Source organism: Lathyrus oleraceus, chromosome 2, assembly GCF_024323335.1.
Source record: "Lathyrus oleraceus cultivar Zhongwan6 chromosome 2, CAAS_Psat_ZW6_1.0, whole genome shotgun sequence".
NCBI classification, from domain to species: domain Eukaryota; kingdom Viridiplantae; phylum Streptophyta; class Magnoliopsida; order Fabales; family Fabaceae; genus Lathyrus; species Lathyrus oleraceus.
The window spans coordinates 102494129-102516425 of record NC_066580.1 but is presented as its reverse complement, the minus strand read 5'-3'; positions in this window follow the sequence as shown (position 1 = coordinate 102516425).

Here is a 22297-nt window from a genome sequence, read left to right as displayed (position 1 = left end):
TAAAAGTCCCATGTTTAGATTTTTTGTATTTAAAGTAGAATTGTGTTTTTTGAAAATTAAAAATCTCATGTTTAGATTTTTGTATTTAAAATAAAATAATATTATTTTTAAATTAAAAGTCCCATATTTAGATTTTTGTATTTAAAATAGAAATTTGTTTTTTTTTAAATTAAATCATTATACTTAAATTAGAAATTTGTTTTTTTTTTAAATTAAGTTATTATACTTAAATTAGAAATATATTGTTTTTAAAATTAAGTCATTTTACTTAAGTTAGAAATTTGTTTTTAAATTAAATCATTATACTTAAATTAGAAATTTGTTTTTAAATTGAGTCATTATACTTAAATTAGAAGTTTGTTTTTAAATTGAGTCATTATACTTAAATTATAAATTTGTTTTTAAATTAAATCATTATACTTAAATTAGAAATTTGTTTTTAAATTAAATCATTATACTTAAATTAGAAATTTGTTTTTAAAATTAAGTCATTATACTTAAATTAGAAATTTATTTTTAGATTAATTCATTATACTTAAGTTAGAAATTTGTTGTTTTTAAAAGTTGAAATTGATTAGTATAAATAAATATTGAATTAAATTTTGAAAGATTAAAAGGTTGAATACATAATTATTAATGGTTATTAGACTTTTAATTCAATAAGTTACATAATCCAGGCACACATTTGTCTTTAAAAAAAACCAATGTAATTACAGTGAAATTTGCTACAAATGGGAATAAATCCTAAAGACCAAAGTCAGGTAATCAAATTGAAATCTCTTTGAACTTGGGGGGCCCTCCAACCTTGCTGTATTACAGCCCACAAACTATCCATCAAAGTCACTTCATTCCTGTAACTTCCTGTAACCTGCAAAGAAAAAAAAATAGCTTAAATAAAAAGCACTTTTCAGAAGCATTTAAGAAACTGAAAAAACAACAAAATAAACTACTTGGCTCAAAGCTTTACCCAACAGATTAACATGAATACTCAAAAAAGCACTTCGAAAATAACTTAAAACAGTAACACATTTACAAAAATGGAATCCACAATAACCGGGAATGGAAAGGCATAACAGACGGTTTTTCTTTTGAGGATAAAAAATTCATCTGTGAAGAGATCAGGAGATATATAAGAACACGTCTAAAAATCCAGGGGGACGGAGATACTTCTTTGTAAGCATAAAATCCAAAAACAACACAACATACGTTTTGGGGAAATCTAAGAGAAGCAATTAAAATTGTTTTTCTCTGTTAAACTCAAAAAATATTTCCTTAACACGAAGCCAGATTCAACAGTAAATCAAAAAACATCCAAACCCTAAGATTAAAAAAGACATCAACATAGTCCAAAAACAAAAAGAAGAAGGAAGAACAGAGGAAGGGAAAGAGAGTTTAAAGAGTAGAAGAAGGCTTATCTGGATCGTGTCAGAGGAGACTTCATCGCCGGACCGACTCCGATCAAGTAGTCTTTTTCTCCCTTCTTTTCCAAAAATCTCCATACTATTGCATTCGTCTTTGTGAGTTGAGTAAAACCCCTTTATGATTTCATTGAAATGCAACTACTGAAGGTTTAATTTCAAATTTAGGGTTTAGGTTTAAACTGTTTTGTCTCCATGTGGTTTCTATTGGCTGTTTGAAAGGAGTTTTAGGTTTTGTTTTGGTCGTTTGTTTGGGTTTTCGGTTGGTTGAGTTTTAGGCTCGTTTTCGTCTCGATCCGGTCGATTGAGGACGATTTAGGGGAAAGGAAGGCCGGATTTTGATTCTCCGGCCAAAAAGAGAGGGAGTTAGTGTTTGAAGTTAGGTTTTTTGGGTAGAGGGTGGCTGGAGAAGAAGGGAGGCTCCACCGTAAGTCGTCGGCTTCGGCGGTCTTCTCCGGGAGGAAGAAACTTTTAGGGTTTGCTAAGTTTGGAACGATTGAAAACTGCAGAAAGAGAAAGGCTATTGAGAAAGCAACGATGCCTTTTCCTTTTTCTGTTTTAGGTTTAACCTAGATGGGTCTGTTTCGGGCCTTCCAGATTTGGCCCATTAATCCCTATCAGCACCCCCCATACGATTGGCTGTTTTTTTTTTGTTAAGACCATAATGATTTTTTTAATGTTAATTGGAAAATATCTTAGAATCTAATTAGATAATTTTTATTTAGAAATAATTATAGATTAATTAGAATTCTTTTGTGATTTATATTTATTTTAGAATTTTAGTTTAATTTAGAATGACTTTAGAATTTAATTGTTAATATCTTAGAATCTAATTAGATAATTTTCATTTAGAAATAATTATAGATTAATTAGAATTCTTTTGTGATTTAGATTTTTTTTAGAATTTTAACTTAATTTAGAATGGTTTTAAAATTTAAATCTTTGTTAATATTTTAGGATTTAATTAGATAGTTTTTTATTTAGAAATAATTGCAGACTAATTAGAATCCTATTATGATTTAGATTTATTTTAGAATTTTAGTTTAATTTAGAATGATTTTAGATTTTAATCTTTGAAAATATTTTAGAATTTAATTAGTTTTCCTTTTTTAGAAATTATTGTAGATTAATTAGAATTATAAGTCGATTTAAAATTACTTTAGAATTTTTAATTTAATTTAGAATTATTTTAGATTTTAATCTTTGAAAATATTTTAGAATTTAATTAGACTTTTTTTTAAAAAAATAATTGTAGATTAATTAGAATTATAAGTTAATTTAGAATTATTTTAGAACTTTAATTTAGAATGATTTTAGAATTTAAATCTTTATTAATATTTTAAAATTAATATTTTGGATAATAGTTTAGAATTGAGATTTTTGATAGTTTAATATTGTTTTGAGTTTTAATTTAATGATATTTTTATTAACTAAACTTTAGTTATTTGTTTTAGATTTAATATTTTTATTGCAATTCTCTCGATTATTCCATGTTGATTTCAATTACCACCTAACATTTAACGATTAACGCTATTTTTTTTAATTACCGCAATTAGCATCTAACTCTTTTAAATTCCGCTTCTAACATTTATTTTTTATATTTACTTTATATCATTGTACATCCTTCATCTCATCTTAAAATGAACCTAAAAATGATAAAGACTTAAAAAATACAAAAAAGATTATAATTCTCATGCCATCAATTCAAACCAATTTTAAAAAAAACAAATAAAACCTCTCGATTCAAAGTCGAGCCCATTTCTCAAAACAACTATGTAAGTCGATCGCTTGTAAAAGCATCGCCATCAACCTCACGTGGCTTACTCTTGGGCTTTCTTACAATGAGACCTACTCGGTTTTAATTAATCGATTAAATGAACCATTCACTAAATAAATTCAATTCATTCACAAGAATGCAATTTTTAAAACCTCGATCCGACATCGAAAGTTAAATTAAAATACTTAATCACCTCTAAACGACACTCTATTTTGAAAATGAAAAGGGGGATGGTTTTGAGTTTTCAACTCCTCTCCTCGATTATTTGAATACGAGTTTTCTTACTCGGTTAGTCAAATGGTCGTCATTTCTAATCCATTTAAGAAGAAATAAATCAAATCCTTTTATAACAAGAAACTAAAAGGGAGATAACTTTGAGTCTTCAATTTTTCTCCTCGATTATTTGAATACAAGTTCTCTTACTTGGTCAGTCAAATAATTGTCGTTCCTCTACAAACTTCTAAACCCGATTAAATCAAATTATTTTCATAATGAACTAAATGAAAAGGGAGATGACTTTGAGTTTTCAACTTCTCTCCTCAATTGTCTGAATACGAGTTCTCTTACTCGGTCAGTCGAGCAATTGTCATTTTTCCATAAACGTACAACTTAATCAAATTATTTTCGTAACAAACTATACGAAAAAGGAGATGGTTTTGAGCTTTCAACTCCTCTTCTCAAATGCTTGGATATGAGTTGTCTTACTCAGTCATTCGAGCACTTGTCGTTTATCCTAAAAATACATCAACCATATACAACCTTATTTTCATAAATATTCAGATGAAACAGAAAGTGGTCTAGAGTCTTCTATTCTCTTTCCCGATTATTAGGATGCGAGTTGTCTTACTCGATTATCCGAGTATTTGTCATCCTCCCAAAGCACCTTAACTATTATCAAATCTTTCCTATAATTAAGGATGAAAAAGAAAGTGGTCTAGAGTCTTCTATTCCCTTTCCCGACTATTAGGATACGAGTTGTCTTACTCAACTATCCGAGTAATCGTCATCCAACCAAAAATATCTCAACCTACCAAGTTTATCCTTTCTCGCCCTCGTGCGATCGAAACCGGTCAAACAAAATATCCAACATATTAATCCAACTTGTCACCCTCGTGTGACCAAAACTCTTTTCAAAAAGGAACACTGTTAATCTTTTCTAATGCGCACAACAAACCAATGCTTAAGCCTCCGCCGAGAGTAGACAAGCCAGTGTTTAGCCTTTAGAACGCGATCTAAACAGTTGTTCATAAAAAACACACCAACCAACCGTAGTTCCCGAACTACGAATGCTCTGATTTCCTTATTTAAGGATACGTAGGCAGGAGATTGTTGTATCTTCGCGAGCACACTAATAAAAACCTCCCCTTTCTCATTTCTGAGGTTCTCATCCATTTCTGTTTTATTAATTTCTATAACCCAAAGATAACAAACAAACATAAATTAACACTCGAAACACAAATTAGAACTGAAAGGTTCCCGTTGAGTACAACGGACGTAAGGGGTGCTAATACCTTCCCCTTACGTAATCCACTCCCGAACCCGAATATGGTTGCGATGACCATTATTCTATTTCTTAAAGGTTTTATCGATATTTTCCTATTCCTTCATTGGGATAAATAAAGTTCGGTGGCGACTCTGTTCGAACGCAATTTTTTCCGCGACCATCGCGAGGAATCGTATTTTTCGAGATGCGACAATAGGGTGTTCATTGAATTGTAAGTGTTGTGTCACTCAAAGCTTTTAAGCGTGAGTGCTGTGTATCTTGATTAAAGCTGTAAAGCACAATCAAGAGTTGTTTGAAGTGTGACTTCAAAATTGTCTTTAGTAATCACTAAGGTGATTGAGGGGGAGTGAGTCGGAACTTTGATCTTAGTGTAAGATTGAAATTGCATTGGGTAGGGATTAAGTGATAAGTTGTAAACGGGTGAGTTTAGCTTTGAATTGATACTACTGATAGTGGATTTCCTCCCTGGCTTGGTAGCCCCCAGATGTAGGTCATGTTGGACTGAACTGGGTAAACAATTACTTGTGTTATTTACTGCACTTACGTTTAAGTTCTGCATAATTCTTGTCTGTGCAGAATTGGATGTCATAACAACCCGTGTGACATCTAAAGTCTGATAACTAGAATTTCAATTGGCATCAGAGCAGGCACCCTGCCTGTGAATTTCTGGGTGAGATCTAGGGAAGTTACTTTCTAGTACCATGGACAAGGATATAGGACACTCAAATAGACCACCCATGTTGGATGGCTCTAATTATGATGACTGGAAGCCTCGTATGATAGCATTCTTAAGGTCTCTAGATAGCAAAGTCTGGAGAGCTGTCAACAAAGGATGGGAACATCCAACGAAGACAGGTGAAGATGGAGCCAGTGTGCAGATTCCTGAAGAAGAGTGGGACAAGGAGCAAGAGGCATTAGCTCTTGGAAATTCCAAGGCCTTGAATGCATTGTTCAATGGAATCAGTAAGAACATCTTCAGACTGGTGCACCATTGTGAACTAGCTAAGGAAGTTTGGGATACCCTCAAGTAACTCATGAAGGTACTTCCAAGGTGAAGATGTCCAAACTTCAGATGCTGACCACCAAGTTTGAAAATCTGAGGATGAAAGAGGATGAGACTATTCATGACTTTCACATGAATATTCCTGAAATTGCAAACACCTCTGGTGGACTAGGTGAGAAAATGGCTGAAGAGAAACTTGTCAGAAAGATTCTCAGGTCCTTGCCTAAGAGATTTGCTATGAAGGTCACAACCATAGAGGAGGCGCAGGACATCTGCAACATGAAGGTGGATAAGCTCATTGGTTCTCTCCAAACCCTTGAAATGGGCCTGTGTGAGAATGCTGAAAAGAAGAACAAAAGCGTAGCTTTTGTATCTAATGCCGAAGAAGAGGCAGAAGCAGGATATACTGAAGGTGATGAAAGTATATCAGAAGCCTTAGCCATGCTTGGGAGACAGTTCAACAAGCTCACAAAGAAATTTGATCAACTGGGTAGACCTAATGTCAAGAACATCCCGTCTGACATATAGAAAAAATCAACTTCTGAAGAAAAGTTCAACCAAGGCAAGGGAATCCAGTGCCATGGATATGAAGGATATGGTCATATTAAGGCTGACTGCCCTACCTTTCTCCTGAGGCAAAGGAAAGGGCTATCTATCACCTGGTCAGAAGAATACACTGAGAGTGAATCTGAAGGAGAATCTGCCAAACATGTCACTGCTCTGACCAGTGTCTGTGGCTCAGAGGATAACTCAAGTGGAGATGAGCTCACCTTGGATGAACTTGCTGCCTCATATAAAGAACTATGTGTCAAAAGTGCAGAAATTTGTATCCAAGGGGAAAAGCATAAGAAACTCATCAAAGAGCTAGAAGCTGATAAACTAGAGCAGCTGAAAGTCATAGTGGGTCTGAAGGGTGAGATTTCTCTGCTGACCTCTAAGCTAGACCAAATGACCAAATCCATCAAAATGTTGAATAAGGGATCTGACACCTTGGAAGAGATCCTGAAGATAGGACACAAGTCTGGAACCACATCTGGTTTAGGCTTTGGGAAAAGATCCTCAGCTGAACACAAACGCCCAAAGGCTAAAGTTCAGAAATCCAAAGGAAAGTCACATCCAATGTCTCAACATCGAGGAACCAGAATGAGCAATCATCAGAAGAAGAAATTCAAGAGATGGAGATGTCATTACTGTGGTAGATTCGGTCACATAAAACCCTTCTGCTATAGGCTGCATGGTTACCCAAACCAGACCTCACATGGTAGGCCTAAAATGAAGGTGTCTACGCATAATGTCCCCACTAAGAAACAAACATGGGCGGCCAAGCAGACTCCTCAGGTCAATCCTAAGAAGCAGGCATCTAAGCTTCACTTCTCTCTTGAGAATCAACAGTGTGTTGCTAACCTTGCTCACACATCTTCAAGGGCACATATCAGACAAGACTGGTACCTTGATAGTGGCTGCTCAAGGCATATGACTGGGATGAGCAACCTAGTGGTGAATCTACATCCTCCTACCACCAAGTTTGTGACATTTGGTGATGGAACTAAAAGAGAAGTCAAGGGGGTTGGTAAGCTGGACTGTCCTGAAGCTCCAAAATTGAGTGGTGTATTGTTAGTAAAAGGACTAACTGTGAACCTCATAAGCATAAGACAACTAGGTGATCAAGGCTGCAAGGTGGAATTTACCAAGGGAGGATGTGTGGTGTTGAATGGGTGCAATCAAGAAGTGATGAGAGGAGACAGATCCAAAGATAATTGAAATTCTGGCGTAGTCAGAGTTCAGATGTTCTACACGAAGTCATGACATCTGATCTAACATTGTACCTAAATACAGCAAGACAGTTATACAAATTAAAACTCAGTACTGATATGCACATATTCACAGATGTCACGGCATCTGCTACTGTATCACCATAGAATGGAAGAACACCCAGTTCTGTCCATTTGGTACAAGGACACAGCAGAGATCAAACATAGCACTTGCTTCTGTTGATCCTGCACAGTTATCAGCATGATGTCTCAACATTGATTTGAACATCACCTGTTACAGCATTGCAGGTTAACCTTCTTTTATATCACACCTAATTATAACATGCAGAAGGTAAAAATACAAGTAATTGTTAACCCAGTTCGGTGCAACATCACCTACGTCTGGGGGCTACCAAGCCAGGAAGAAGATCCACTATTAGTATTATCAATTCAAAGCTAAACTCACCCGTTTACAACTTCTCACTTAATCCCTACCCAATACAATCTATACCTAGGAACTCCTAGATAGAAACCTCCAATTTCCATTCCTATCACTACAATTACACTGTAATGTTCAAACACCTTGAACTTGCTTCACAGCTTCATTCAAGAACAAAATCACTCTTGCCTACAGGCTTTGAGTTACAAAAACTCTCAGGTTTTACCACTGAGAAACACATGGTAACCTTCCCACAGATTGGGAGGTTTACCTTACACACACCCCTAAACATTCATTCTAGGAGGCTTACAAAGACTAGGTTACACCATGCTATTTATAACCTAATCACCCAACTGGATTTGGGCCTTCAGAAATCACAGCAAACTTGTTCTTTGCTGTTACAAATACAGTAGAAAATTTCTGCTACTAACAAGGTCTTCAATCTTTTAGTTCCTAAAATATCTCCATATTTAGTTCCTAAAATATCTCAAGACCTCCACAAATAATGCCACATAGGATTCTCACTAATTTCCACATATTAGTGTGCTAACAAATAGGCTATTTATTAGGTTCCTTAATTGTAGCTTGGTTGTTGGTTTCCTGGATTTTAGCCTGAGAAAAAAGCTGAAACAGAAAAACTAAACAACCTACAATATAGCATATGCTGTCAGGAATGAATGTCACGACATTCAGCTTGACATCAAGGTCCATATGCTGAGTCTGTTTTTCCAGAAAACAGACTGTACAATATGTTGTACTGTAAAAGACCAACCAGTCTATACTTCAGTATCAGCTTACAGTAATAAATGTCAAAACATCCAATTTGACATTTACACAATGGCCTTATGCCAGGTCTGTTATTCCCTTGATAAACAGACTGAGATACATACTGAACTGCAGCAGAAAACCAACCTGCCTATTGTTCAGTATATGCTGTCAATGATGAATGTCATAACATCCAGTTTGACATTCAGACAGTAGGCCTTATGCCAGGTCTGTTACTCTCCTGAAAAACAGCCTGAAATAAATACTGAACTATAACAGAAAAACCAACTAGCCTATAGTTCAGCATCTGCTGTCAGGAATGAATGTCATAACATTCAGTTTGACATTCAGTAAATCCTGTATTGAATGACTGTCATAACATAGCAGAAAATCAGCCTGAACTAAATACTGAACAGAAAAAGTGATTAGTCTGTAATTCAGTATCTGCTGTCAGCGATGAATGTCATAACATCTAGTTTGACATTCAGTCAGTAGGCCTTATGCCAGGTCTGGTCTTTCCTAGATAACCAGACTGGAAATAAATACTAAGTTCTAACAGAACACTTGCTGTTCTATTCCTTAGTATCTGCTGGCAGGTATGAATGTCATAGCATCCAGTTTGACATTCAATAAATCCTGTATTAGCTAATCCTGCAGTAACTACTCAAGTGTGTCATGACATCAGTCAAGACATCAGAGTACAGTTAGTTATTCTAACCTACAATGCAGTCATACATACACACCATGTCATGACATCAGTCAAGACATTAGTAACCAGCTAGTGTTTTACCATATAATGCAGCCAATTAAACACCTACAAACTCCCCCTTTGGCAAATTTTTGGCTAAAACACTTTGATCCCCATAACAGAGTTCATAGCAGCGGAATCACACATCTAGCAGGAAATAAACCTAGCTAATACACTCAGAGTGGCAGCACACTCACACACATGGAAGTTAAGTAAAAACTTCACACAGCAGCTCACACATACAGAAGTTAAATCTAAACTTCAACACACAGCAGCTGCAGGGGAGGGGAGGGAATCTGTCACGAGAGTCTGTTGTAGAGACCCACTCTGTTAGTCAGGGGTGGTGGTTATTACTCCCCCTTTTTGTCAAAAATGTTGCCAAAGACAACAACAAAACCAGAGAACAGTGACAGAGTTACAGACTTGGTTTTACTTCACAGTTTCAACCAAGTTAGCATTCACTTGATCTTGTTTCACAGCTTTGATCAAGTAATCACCCACTTTTGCTTTACAGTAGGTGTATCAGGTGTCATACCTTGTTATCTGAGAACACATGGACCACAAGCTTGATGATTACTTGCAGCACACGGACAAACTCCCCCTGTCATGGACAACCTACTCTCTTGGAAGTCACACATGATCATATCCAACACCCCAAGCTTGGACCTTCACAAACTTCCTGATTCAAAGAGATTCCAGACCACTTGATGAATGGAAAACATAAGACGCATCTTCATGTCTTCAAGAGCACACCCTTTGTTCAACCCTCTTGGCTGAACACATCCACACTCTGTGTCAATCTCTCTTCTAACCAGAACAGAAGACCACTTCACCAGATGTTCTAACATCAGCTGGGACATCCTTCACAGCATAACAAGGAGCACTATCTGATAGACTTCAGATATTACTGAGTCACCAGCTTTGGCCGGAGGAACCCAGACATACACTGGGACATATACATTATCATCCCATTACAAGAGACAGTCTTCCATAGATAGCTCAGAACTCCTACCACAAGCTCCAAGGGATGAATAGAAAACATCTCCTTTTGTCTTCAACTAACTACTTTTCTGCTCAAAAGTAATTTGTCTCAGACTTTCCTCAAGAATAATCAGCTGCCATTATCTTGATTCTTCGAACTCACTTCTGAGATAGACCACATGCCACTGGTTGGTTACCTCCTTCATGAATCCTCCTATGAAAAGGTCAAATGCTGCTTTTTGACCTCTCCACGTTTATCAGACTTCTCCCAAAGATATTTTGACCTTTCAGGTGAGATTTGAACTTCAAGCCTTTTAAAGTGTCCAATCTACAACCGTGTAGATCCTTCTATCTCAAGTTGATGTGCCACTTCACCAACTAAGAATCTGATGCTGAACCATATGTCACAACATTGTGTTTTGACATCCGGCTGTTGAATTCAGCTCCTTCTTCTGCCACTTGAAAGAACTTCCTCCCTTCACAGAACAAGAGTTCAATGTTCTCATAGACTTGATTGTGGAACCAAGTTTGAGTAAACAACCTCCATCCTGCAGGTTTACAGTTAAGTCATCCAAGCTCACACCTTGATGAATCCCTACTTCTTCTCCAAAGACATCAAACACTCTGATGTATGAGCCTTTAGAAGGACCAGTTAGAGACTGACCCTTCAGCTATAACAAGGAATCCACTTCCTAAAGTAAGGCTGTTTCCATGAGGTTAAGAATGCTGCCACTTGTTCTTAACTCCACAGTGTGCATTAGCCAATGCACTTCCTCACCTAGATCAGAAATAAACTGATCCAAGTAACCACCATCAAGACTATGATGCCTTCTTCTTCTTGTACACACCAAGGCTGAACATGTTTCTTGCCAGGAAACCTTTTCATAGATCATATGCTTTTGCTGCCACCAAAGAGATAGATCATACCCCAATGCACTATCCTTCCTATGATTCTGCACAGGGTCTTGAAGAAGAGATGTTCCAACATCTTTAAGAACATCAGTTATCTTGAGCTCCAAGGATAATCAATTAAATACTTGTTCTTGACACAAGTAGACATTGATCTTAAATCCTTTCCCAATTATCCTTTCAGATACTTCCACCATAAGAATACTTTGAAAACACTCTTCTAGTGTCAACATCTTCTGCTTGTAAGCACCTCAATAGTCTTGAGACTCTTTCCAGATTAGATTCACCCTTAGGAATGAGAGAGATGAATCCTTCCTTGCAAATGTGTCACACAACAACCAAAACCCTTGTGACACAGGTCAACAGCCAACCAGACCCTAGGCTGACCAAACGTGAGGAGGTTAACCAAAACTCCCCCTCAAATTAACAATCATGGAAACTCCACACCAATATCCATGCATTGTACAGAAATGTCTCAACATGACATCCACCATCCCTTACCAGTGGCAACTAACTCCTCCAATCACACCAATCAGACTTCAGCTGACCATAAGTACTAGTGAGACAAACAACACCAGTCAATAGTAGATATGCATTGCCAGAGCATATTACCTCAACCAACCTCTGAATCTTCATATTCTCACTCCTAGTAAGAACTGCCACTTCTGAATGTGGTGTTTGAATAACAAGATTCATGGTTCCAACCCCCTTAAATGATATCACAATCAGGTTACCCCATTATTGACTGCTAACACCCAGGAGACTTGTCTTCCAACACACCATAGTACTTCAGGGAGCCACTATCCAACCCTGATCAATCTGCAGGAATATGCCAAGCAGTAGGAGATTGCACAATGTCACATCTCAACCAGCTCAACTTCTAGAGATCAGACTTCTAAAGATGACCTTCTTGAGCACACACACAGTTGACCCTGCTCTTGTCAACTTAGCACACACAGATGTCTCCTCTTCCAGGTCAGGAGTAGGTTCCAAACAGAATTATCCCTTTGTTTGATACCTAAAAACATCTGCTCTTCAACCAGTAGCTGCATACTTGTTGAACAACATGTTCTAACATCACATAGAACATTAGTTCCACCTCCTTGGAACAAACCTTCCTTGAAGGTCTTCAAGGTCTTCATATACACTACTCAAGAGAGTAAAAGAATCAGTGATTAAGTGATTCTTACCATCCTGAAGTGAGAACGTCATGATGAGTGGACTTGAGGAGACTCAAGTATCTTTGACATCTTCAGTAGATTATGATGAGATCTTGAACACATCAGCCTTTCATCCACATGAGGGGAAACTACATCAGAGTTTGACTTTTGCCAGGTATTATGCAGCGGAAATCATAATACAACTCAACCTATGAACACACACTTCCCCAGATTGGCCTCCAAGACCATACCAGGTTTGAATGTGATTTAGTACTGGCACAGCTGTCCCACACACAGGCCAATTGCCAACCTCCAGAGACAGGTACACACCATTCCTGTCATAAACAGTCCATCCACCTACTTCAAGGGACCATTCAGGGAATTACAGAACCTTACACAGGTTCCAGCATCAGTACTAACATAACTCCTTCCCGGCTACCAGAAAGTATCGCCCATGGATCTCATCCAGAGACAGAACAGGATGCCTGCTCTGATACCAATTGAAATTCTGGCGTAGTCAGAGTTCAGATGTTCTACACGAAGTCATGACATCTGATCTAACATTGTACCTAAATACAGCAAGACAGTTATACAAATTAAAACTCAGTACTGATATGCACATATTCACAGATGTCACGGCATCTGCTACTGTATCACCATAGAATGGAAGAACACCCAGTTCTGTCCATTTGGTACAAGGACACAGCAGAGATCAAACATAGCACTTGCTTCTGTTGATCCTGCACAGTTATCAGCATGATGTCTCAACATTGATTTGAACATCACCTGTTACAGCATTACAGGTTAACCTTCTTTTATATCACACCTAATTATAACATGCAGAAGGTAAAAACACAAGTAATTGTTAACCCAGTTGGGTGCAACATCACCTACGTCTGGGGGCTAGCAAGCCAGGAAGAAGATTTACTATTAGTAGTATCAATTCAAAGCTAAACTCACCCGTTTACAACTTCTCACTTAATCCCTACCCAATGCAATCTATACCTAGGAACTCCTAGATAGAAACCTCCAATTTCCATTCCTCTCACTACAATTACACTGTAATGTTCAAACACCTTGAACTTGCTTCACAGCTTCATTCAAGAACAAAATCACTCTTGCCTACAGGCTTTGAGTTACAAAAACTCTCAGGTTTTACCACTGAGAAACACATGGTAACCTTCCCACAGATTGGGAGGTTTACCTTACACACACCCCTAAACATTCATTCTAGGAGGCTTACAAAAACTAGGTTACAACATGCTATATATAACCTAATCACCCAACTGAATTTGGGCCTTCAGAAATCGCAGCAAACTTGTTCTTTGCTGTTACAAATACAGCAGAAAATTTCTGCTACAAACAAGGTCTTCAATCTTTTAGTTCCTAAAATATCTCCATATTTAGTTCCTAAAATATCTCAAGACCTCCACAAATAATGCCACATAGGATTCTCACTAATTTCCACATATTAGTGTGCTAACAAATAGGCTATTTGTTAGGTTCCTTAATTGTAGCTTGGTTGTTGGTTTCCTGGATTTTAGCCTGAGAAAAAAGCTGAAACAGAAAAACTAAACAACCTACAATATAGCATATGCTTTCAGGAATGAATGTCACGACATTCAGCTTGACATCAAGGTCCATATGCTGAGTCTGTTTTTCCAGAAAACAGACTGTACAATATGTTGTACTGTAAAAGACCAACCAGTCTATACTTCAGTATCAACTTACAGTAATAAATGTCAAAACATCCAATTTGACATTTACACAATGGCCTTATGCCAGGTCTGTTATTCCCTTGATAAATAGACTGAGATACATACTGAACTGCAGCAGAAAACCAAACTGCCTATTATTCAGTATATGCTGTCAATGATGAATGTCATAACATCCAGTTTGACATTCAGACAGTAGGCCTTATGCCAGGTCTGTTACTCTCCTGAAAAACAGCCTGAAATAAATACTGAACTATAACAGAAAAACCAACTAGCCTATAGTTCAGCATCTGCTGTCAGGAATGAATGTCATAACATTCAGTTTGACATTCAGTAAATCCTGTATTGAATGACTGTCATAACATAGCAGAAAATCAGCCTGAACTAAATACTGAACAGAAAACTGATTAGTCTGTAATTCAGTATCTGCTGTTAGCGATGAATGTCATAACATCCAGTTTGACATTCAGTCAGTAGGCCTTATGCCAGGTCTGGTCTTTCCAAGATAACCAGACTGGAAATAAATACTAAGTTCTAACAGAACACCTGCTGTTCTATTCCTTAGTATCTGCTGACAGGTATGAATGTCATAGCATCCAGTTTGACATTCAATAAATCCTGTATTAGCTAATCCTGCAGTAACTACTCAAGTGTGTCATGACATCAGTCAAGACATCAGAGTACAGTTAGTTATTCTAACCTACAATGCAGTCACACATACACACCATGTCATGACATCAGTCAAGACATTAGTAACCAGCTGGTGTTTTACCATATAATGCAGCCAATCAAACACCTACAATAATTGCTATCGATGGAAATCTAAAGACTCTCTCAACTTTCCCAAGTGTCCTCTAGCCAAGGGAGATCAGGAAGGGAAGCTGGGACTTGGAAGACTTGGTCTCCTTCAGGGAAAAGGAATGAAGAAGAGATTTTCCAAGGGAGCTATGAGAAGAGTCTCATATGTGTCTTTAGATAAACGGACAGACTGTGGAAAATGTCTGATTGAAAGTAATAAGCCATTGGCACCTATTGGTCATCATACAAATGATATGATAGAACGGGATGGACAGAGATGTGTATTAGTGTCGTTTGCAGAAACTCAGTACCTAGTATGGAGGAACCTGATGCAGACAAAGTACAATGTCACCCGGAATGTCATGACATTGTACGCTACTAAGTGTGACAATAGTAAGGGCAAAGAGGGAATGCATGCGTCTGAAAAGTTATAGCAACTAATGAAGTTAGTTAGCTACTGTTTAGTAAGTCAAATTATTAAACAACAAATAGTGAGCTCTGAGTGGTCAAAATCTAATAGACCTTACTCTTGCATAAAGCGGTTCACATTCCGTCGCTTCAAACCCCATTCGTGCAAACCCTCTTCCAGAGAAACGGTTCATCTTCCCTCTGAGATATTCAGCATGGCTCATCAATCCGATACCACCTCCTATACTACCGTGTCCGATTCTCACAGCACGGAGCTCAGCCATCCCAACCGGGAGGAAGTTAGTGTCAACGCTGCAACGTCGTCCCATGCAAGAAGACCAAAAGAGGCGGTCTCCAGAATCACCTCAGCTATCGCTCTGGACAACCCTTCCAAGGAAGGATCGAGGTATGTGCACAATGCCATTGCCTCTATGGTCACTAAGATTCTGTTCGAGGATCAGGATGTTCCAGGGGTTTCTGTTCCCTTGAACACTATCGTACCCGATGATGGTGCATGTCGTGAAACTGCAGTTGTGTTAAGGGAAAATGTGTCTGGATTACCTGAAGAGAACCCTAAGAATGATAAACATGTAAGCAAGGTGAGAGGTGAGAAGGTAAGTGTCCCTCAAGATGTTGAGGCCAACCCTAGTGCTGACACAGTCAACCTGGAAGAGTTCTCTGATAACGAACTGTTGGCCTCAGTTATCCCTAGCATAGCCAAGAGGGTCAGGACTAGGAGAGGGAAAAAGACAGTGATGCAAAGGTCTCCATCCAAGGAAGTTGATGAGACAACTCCTCACAAGCAAACAGTGACAAAAAGTGCACACAAAAGGAAAGGTTATGTACCTGCAAAATCTTGGAGCAAAGAGGTGCCCAAGAAGTTGAAGACCAAGGCTGTGGTGGTGGAGTCTGAATCTGATGTCCCATGTGATGTCACACCATCCATGTCCAGGAAGAAGCCTTCTTCTAGCAGGTTGGCTGCTAGTGTCCCAGAAGTTCCTATTGACAATGTGTCCTTCCACTTTGCCTCCAGTGTTAACAGATGGAAGTATGTCTACCACAAAAGGCTGGCCTTGGAAAGAGAACTGGCTCAGAATGCATTGGAGTGTAAGGAAATTGTGGATCTCATCAAAGAGGCAGGGCTGATGAGAACTGTGACTCAACTCCCTAAATGCTATGAGACCTTAGTGAAGGAGTTCATTGTTAATCTGTCTGAGGAGTGTGCTGATGGAAAATCCAGAGAATTTAGAAAGGTCTATGTGCGTGGCAAGTGTGTGACCTTTTCCCCCTCAATAATTAATCTGTATTTGGGAAGAGCAGATGAAGTGCAACCAGAGCTTGAAGTGACTGACAATACAATCTGTCAAGTCATCACAGCAATGCAAGTTCGGAGATGGCCTCTCAAAGGAAGCTGGTGGCCAGCCAACTAAGTGTAAAGTATGCCATGTTACACAAAGTTGGAGCAGCCAACTGGGTAACCACAAATCACAAGTCAACTGTGTCTGTGATGTTAGGAAAGTTCATCTATGCAGTGGGAACCAAGGCAAAGGTGGACTATTGTACTTACATCTTTGATCAGACCATGAAACATGCTGGGAGTTTTAGTGTGAAAGGACCTATTGCCTTTCCGTCTCTCATATGTGGCATAGTGCTGAATCAATTTCCACACATCCTGACAGATAATGACTTTATGAGAAGAAGAGAGAGTCCATTGGCTTTCAGTTACAAACTGTTCCTAGGAAAGCATGTCCCTGACATTGTCTTGACATCGGGAGAAACCTCCAAAGCTGGCAACTAACCAGACAAAGTTGCTGTTGTTGCAGTTCTCAGAGAGACCTGCAAAGAGCTGAAGGCTAGAAAGCATGCTTTGGAAAAGCTTATCTTGCAATTGGAGACGTCTGCTGAGGACCCGAATGGAGCGGATAGGCAAAGTTCTGAGGATGAGGAGGAGGCCAGCTCTGAAGAGGAGGCTGATGATGAGGCTAAGGATTAAAGACTTGTTTGTTTTGTGTTTTCTGTCATTTGTATGTAATTTAAAGTGTTGCTTTGGCAACATTTTTGACAAAAAGGGGGAGTGGCAAGTGATACCCCAGGACAACAGAAAGTTATTTTGTTAAACCAGGTTCGTGACAGATTCAAGTTTTCCTCTTCTGCAGCTGATGTGTGATGAAGTTTGTATTTAACTTCTGGTTGTATGCTGTTGTGTGTGTGAAGTTTTTTTTACTTCCCTCCCCTGCAGCTGTTGTGTGTTGAAGTTTGGATTTAACTTCCATATGTGTGAGTGTGCTGCCACTCTGCGTGTATTAGCTAGGTTTATTTCCTACTAGGTGTGTGATTCCGCTGCTAAGAACTCTGTTATGGGGATCAAAGTGTTTTAGCCAAAAATTTGCCAAAGGGGGAGTTTGTAGGTGTTTAATTGGCTGCATTATATGATAAAACACTAGCTGGGTACTAATGTCTTGACTGATGTCATGACATGGGATGTATGAGTGACTACATTGTAGGTTAGAATATCTAACTGTGCTCTGATGTCTTGACTGATGTCATGACACACTGGAGTAGTTACTGCAGGATTAGCTAATACAGGATTTATTGAATGTCAAACTGGATGCTGTGACATTCATACCTGTCAGCAGATACTAAGGAATAGAACAGATGGTGTTCTGTTAGAACTTAGTATTTATTCCCAGTCTGGTTATCAAGGAAAGACCAGACCTGGCATAAGGCCTACTGACTGAATGTCAAAACTGGATGTTATGACATTCATCATTGACAACATTTACTGAACATTAGACAGAGTGGTGTTCTGCTATACTTCAGCATGTTACTTAGTCTGTTCTTCAAGAGAATAACAGAACTAACTTAAGGCCAAATGTGTAAATGTCAAATTGGACACTTTGTCATTTATTAATGTAAGTTGTTACTGTAGTATGGTCATTTTGGTCATGTACAGGTCAGCAAAATTGTACAGTCTGTTTTCTGGAAAAACAGACTCAGCATATGGTCCTTGATGTCAAGCTGAATGTCGTGACATTCATTCCTGACAGCATATGCTATATTGTAGGTTGTTTAGTTTTCTGTTTCAGCTTTTTCTCAGGCTATTCTTCAGGGATTCAACAGCTTAGAGAAAATCCAGGAAATCAACAACCAAGCTACATTTAATGAACCTAACAAATAGCCTATTTGTTAGTAACCTAGATGTTGAATTTATGGGAACTCGCGTGACCTTAAATTCAGGAGAATACAAGTGCAAAAGCCCAGGTACTGCAATATAAAAGGAAGGCGTTCCTTCATTCACTTTCAGGGATTTTGAGGCGTGAAGATTTAGTGTGTCCATCATACTTCACTGCTGTATTTTTGTGAGTCTTGTATTAGACGTATCTTGTAAGCCAAGCCATTATCAAGTGGATGATTGTTGTGGCATAGGGTGTTCATTGAATTGTAAGTGTTGTGTCACTCAAAGCTTTTAAGCGTGAGTGCTGTGTATCTTGATTAAAGTTGTAAAGCACAATCAAGAGTTGTTTGAAGTGTGACTTCAAAATTGTCTTTAGTAATCACTAAGGTGATTGAGGGGGAGTGAGTAGGAACTCTGATCTTAGTGTAAGATTGAAATTGCATTGGGTAGGGATTAAGTGATAAGCTGTAAACGGGTGAGTTTAGCTTTGAATTGATACTATTGATAGTGGATTTCCTCCCTGGCTTGGTAGCCCCCAGACGTAGGTCATGTTGGACTGAACTGGGTAAACAATTACTTGTAGCCCTCACACGGGTTGTTATGACATCTAAAGTCTGATAACTAGAATTTCAATTTATATATGAAATTAAATTAAATGAGCATGAAAAATAGTTACTAAAAAACATGAGATGATATAATTAAATAAGAATAAAAATGCTACTAAAATTAAAATGAGATGTTTTGAAAAATTAAAATGGAATGGTTATTTTGGATAAAGGATAAAAATAAATGGGTCAATGATGGATTAAAAAATAAAATAAAATAAAAGGTCGGGCGAAAATTTGCTCAAAAAATTAAATCGGGTGCGTTAAAATGATCAGTACAAAATGTACTTATTGAAAAAATACAGCGTTTCTCCAAATTCTGAAATAAATTTGCACCAGTTAAAAAGCTCAGACGGGTTAAAATGCAACCGAAACAGCCGCTGAAAAATACAACGAGCACACCAGGTTAAACTACGTGAACCGTAGATTAATAATACTGGTGTTTGCAATCTTAATTCTGAAACTTTTTACCCGCTGATTTTGCATATTCTTGAGAAACGATTTAACTGATTTGTCTACTTTTTCAATAAATTCATTATGACTGACATTTTAGGTATTATTCATGACGAAATGTATGTCATGCTATGCATATGATGCAAAAATAAAAATGAAATCAATTCTATGAAAATTTAAATATGCCCGAACAAAATTGGGGTATGACAGCTGCCCCTATTTAATTATCTTGAACTAGAAAGTAAGAGTGACGACAGTCTTCATACATTCGTGGTGGAAGGTAATCAAATACGAAAAGACCCAAATTTTGTCCTTTGAAATGCAATGAGATATGCAGAAAGAAAATGCAATGGATTCTAACAACACCAAGGTGTTAGCGTAGAATGCCAGATCAAAGCCAGCCCTCGAGTCAACATTCAATCTTGCAAAGGTCGTTTCTGATGTAAAGACAAAACTGTACATGTTTTCTGGCACCAAAAGGATGACCGTAGAATTAACTGCTATCACCAAAAGGATGATAGTAATTCAACATGATTGTCAGGATTGTCATCACCAAAAGGATGATGGATAAACCGAGCTTTCAAAAGTAGTCATCACCAAAAGGATAATGGTTTACTGTGTCACAACAAAGATCACCATCACCAAAAGGATGATGGTAAGATCAACAACAAATCTCGCTATCACCTAAAGGATGAAAGTTAGACACAATTCAAAGATTTCCATCACCAAAAGGATGATGTCCGTCATCAAAAGGATGATGGTTATTCTGATAAATTTTCCCATTACAGAGAGTATAATATCAAGGTTATCCCCAAAAGGATGACAGTTAACTCGTCAACTTCAAAGATCACCGTCACCAAAGGATGAAAGTAAGATACAACAACAAAACCTGTTATCACCAAAAGGATGATAATAAGTCGAATAACTTCAATGATCACCATCACCAAAAGGATGAAGGTATAGTACAAGATAAAACTTTTTACCACCAAAGGATGATAATAAGTCAAAACAATCACCATCACCAAAAGGATGAAAGTAATAATTAAAAACAAAACTTATTACCACCAAAAGGATGATAATAAGTCACATAACTCAAAGGATCCCCATCACCAAAAGGATGAAGGTAAGATCAAAACAAAACCTTGTTATCACCAAAAGGATGATAATAGGTCAACAATCACCAACACCAAAAGGATGAAGGTATAATAAAAGACAAAACCTATTACCACCGAAAGGATGAAAATAAGCATATAACGCAATTGATCACCATCACCAAAAGGATGAAGGTATTGTCAAACGACAAAAATTGTTACCACCAAAAGGATGATAATAAGCACACACGCAATTGATCACCATCACCAAAAGGATGAAGGTAGGATCAAGACACAAACTTGTTATCACCAAAAGGATGATAATAAGTCAACAATCACCACACCAAAAGGATGAAGGTATAATTAAAAGACAAAACTTGTTATCGCCAAAAGGACGATAATAAGCATACAACACAATTGATCACCATCACCAAAAGGATGAAGGTAAGATCAAGACAAAAAACTTGTTATCACCAAAAGGATGATAATAAGTCAACAATCACCATCACGAAAAGGATGAAGGTATTGTCAAACGACAAAACTTGTTACCACCAAAAGGATGATAATAAGCACACACGCAATTGATCACCATCACCAAAAGGATGAAGGTAGGATCAAGACACAAACTTGTTATCACCAAAAGGATGATAATATGTCAACAACCTTAAATATCACTGACACCAAAAGGATGACAGTAAGATCAAACAAACCGAACTTGTTATCACCAAAAGGATGATAATAAGGACAGAACTTTAAAACTTGTTATCACCAAAAGGATGATAATAAGTTGAAACAGACTCAATGATCGCCATCACCAAAAGGATGAGGGTAAGATCAAAACAAAACTCATTATCACCAAAAGGATGATAATGAGCCCATAACTCAAATGGTCACCGTCACCAAAAGGATGAAGGTAAGACCAATCAACAAAACTTGTTATCACCAAAAGGATGATAATAAGTCAATAGTCACCATCACCAAAAGGATGAAGGTACTACAAACAACAAAACTCGTTCTCACCAAAAGGATGATAATGAATCAACAATCACCGTCACCAAAAGGATGAAGGTGGAATCATAACTTCGAAACTTGTTACCACCAAAAGGATGATAATAAGTTATAATGGCTTCAAATATTGTTGACACCAAAAGGATGACAGTGGGGTTGGACTTTCAAAATGTCACCATCACCAAAAGGATGATAGTTTAAACCAAACTCCATAATCTCTATCACCAAAAGGATGATGTTTAGATTGAACTGGATGTCATCACCAAAAGGATAATGGTTGAACCAAAACTTCAAGGATCTTCGACACCAAAAGGATGACGGTAAGATCACAAACGTCAAGGATTTACCATTTACCAAAAGGATAACGGTTACCGTAAACAGGACGATGATCAATACTATTCCTCAATGGACATTCACCAAAAGGATGATAGCGAGAAAAATATTGGAAAAATAAGGCTACTGTCAAAGTTCAGTAAACCTGATTTGCTGGGTAGTATTGGAATATTGCTGGGTAAGATTTGCTCAGGATATCGACAACAAAAGGTTGCAGAACAATATTCTCTGGGTAGATGTAGTTTCTGTCAACAAA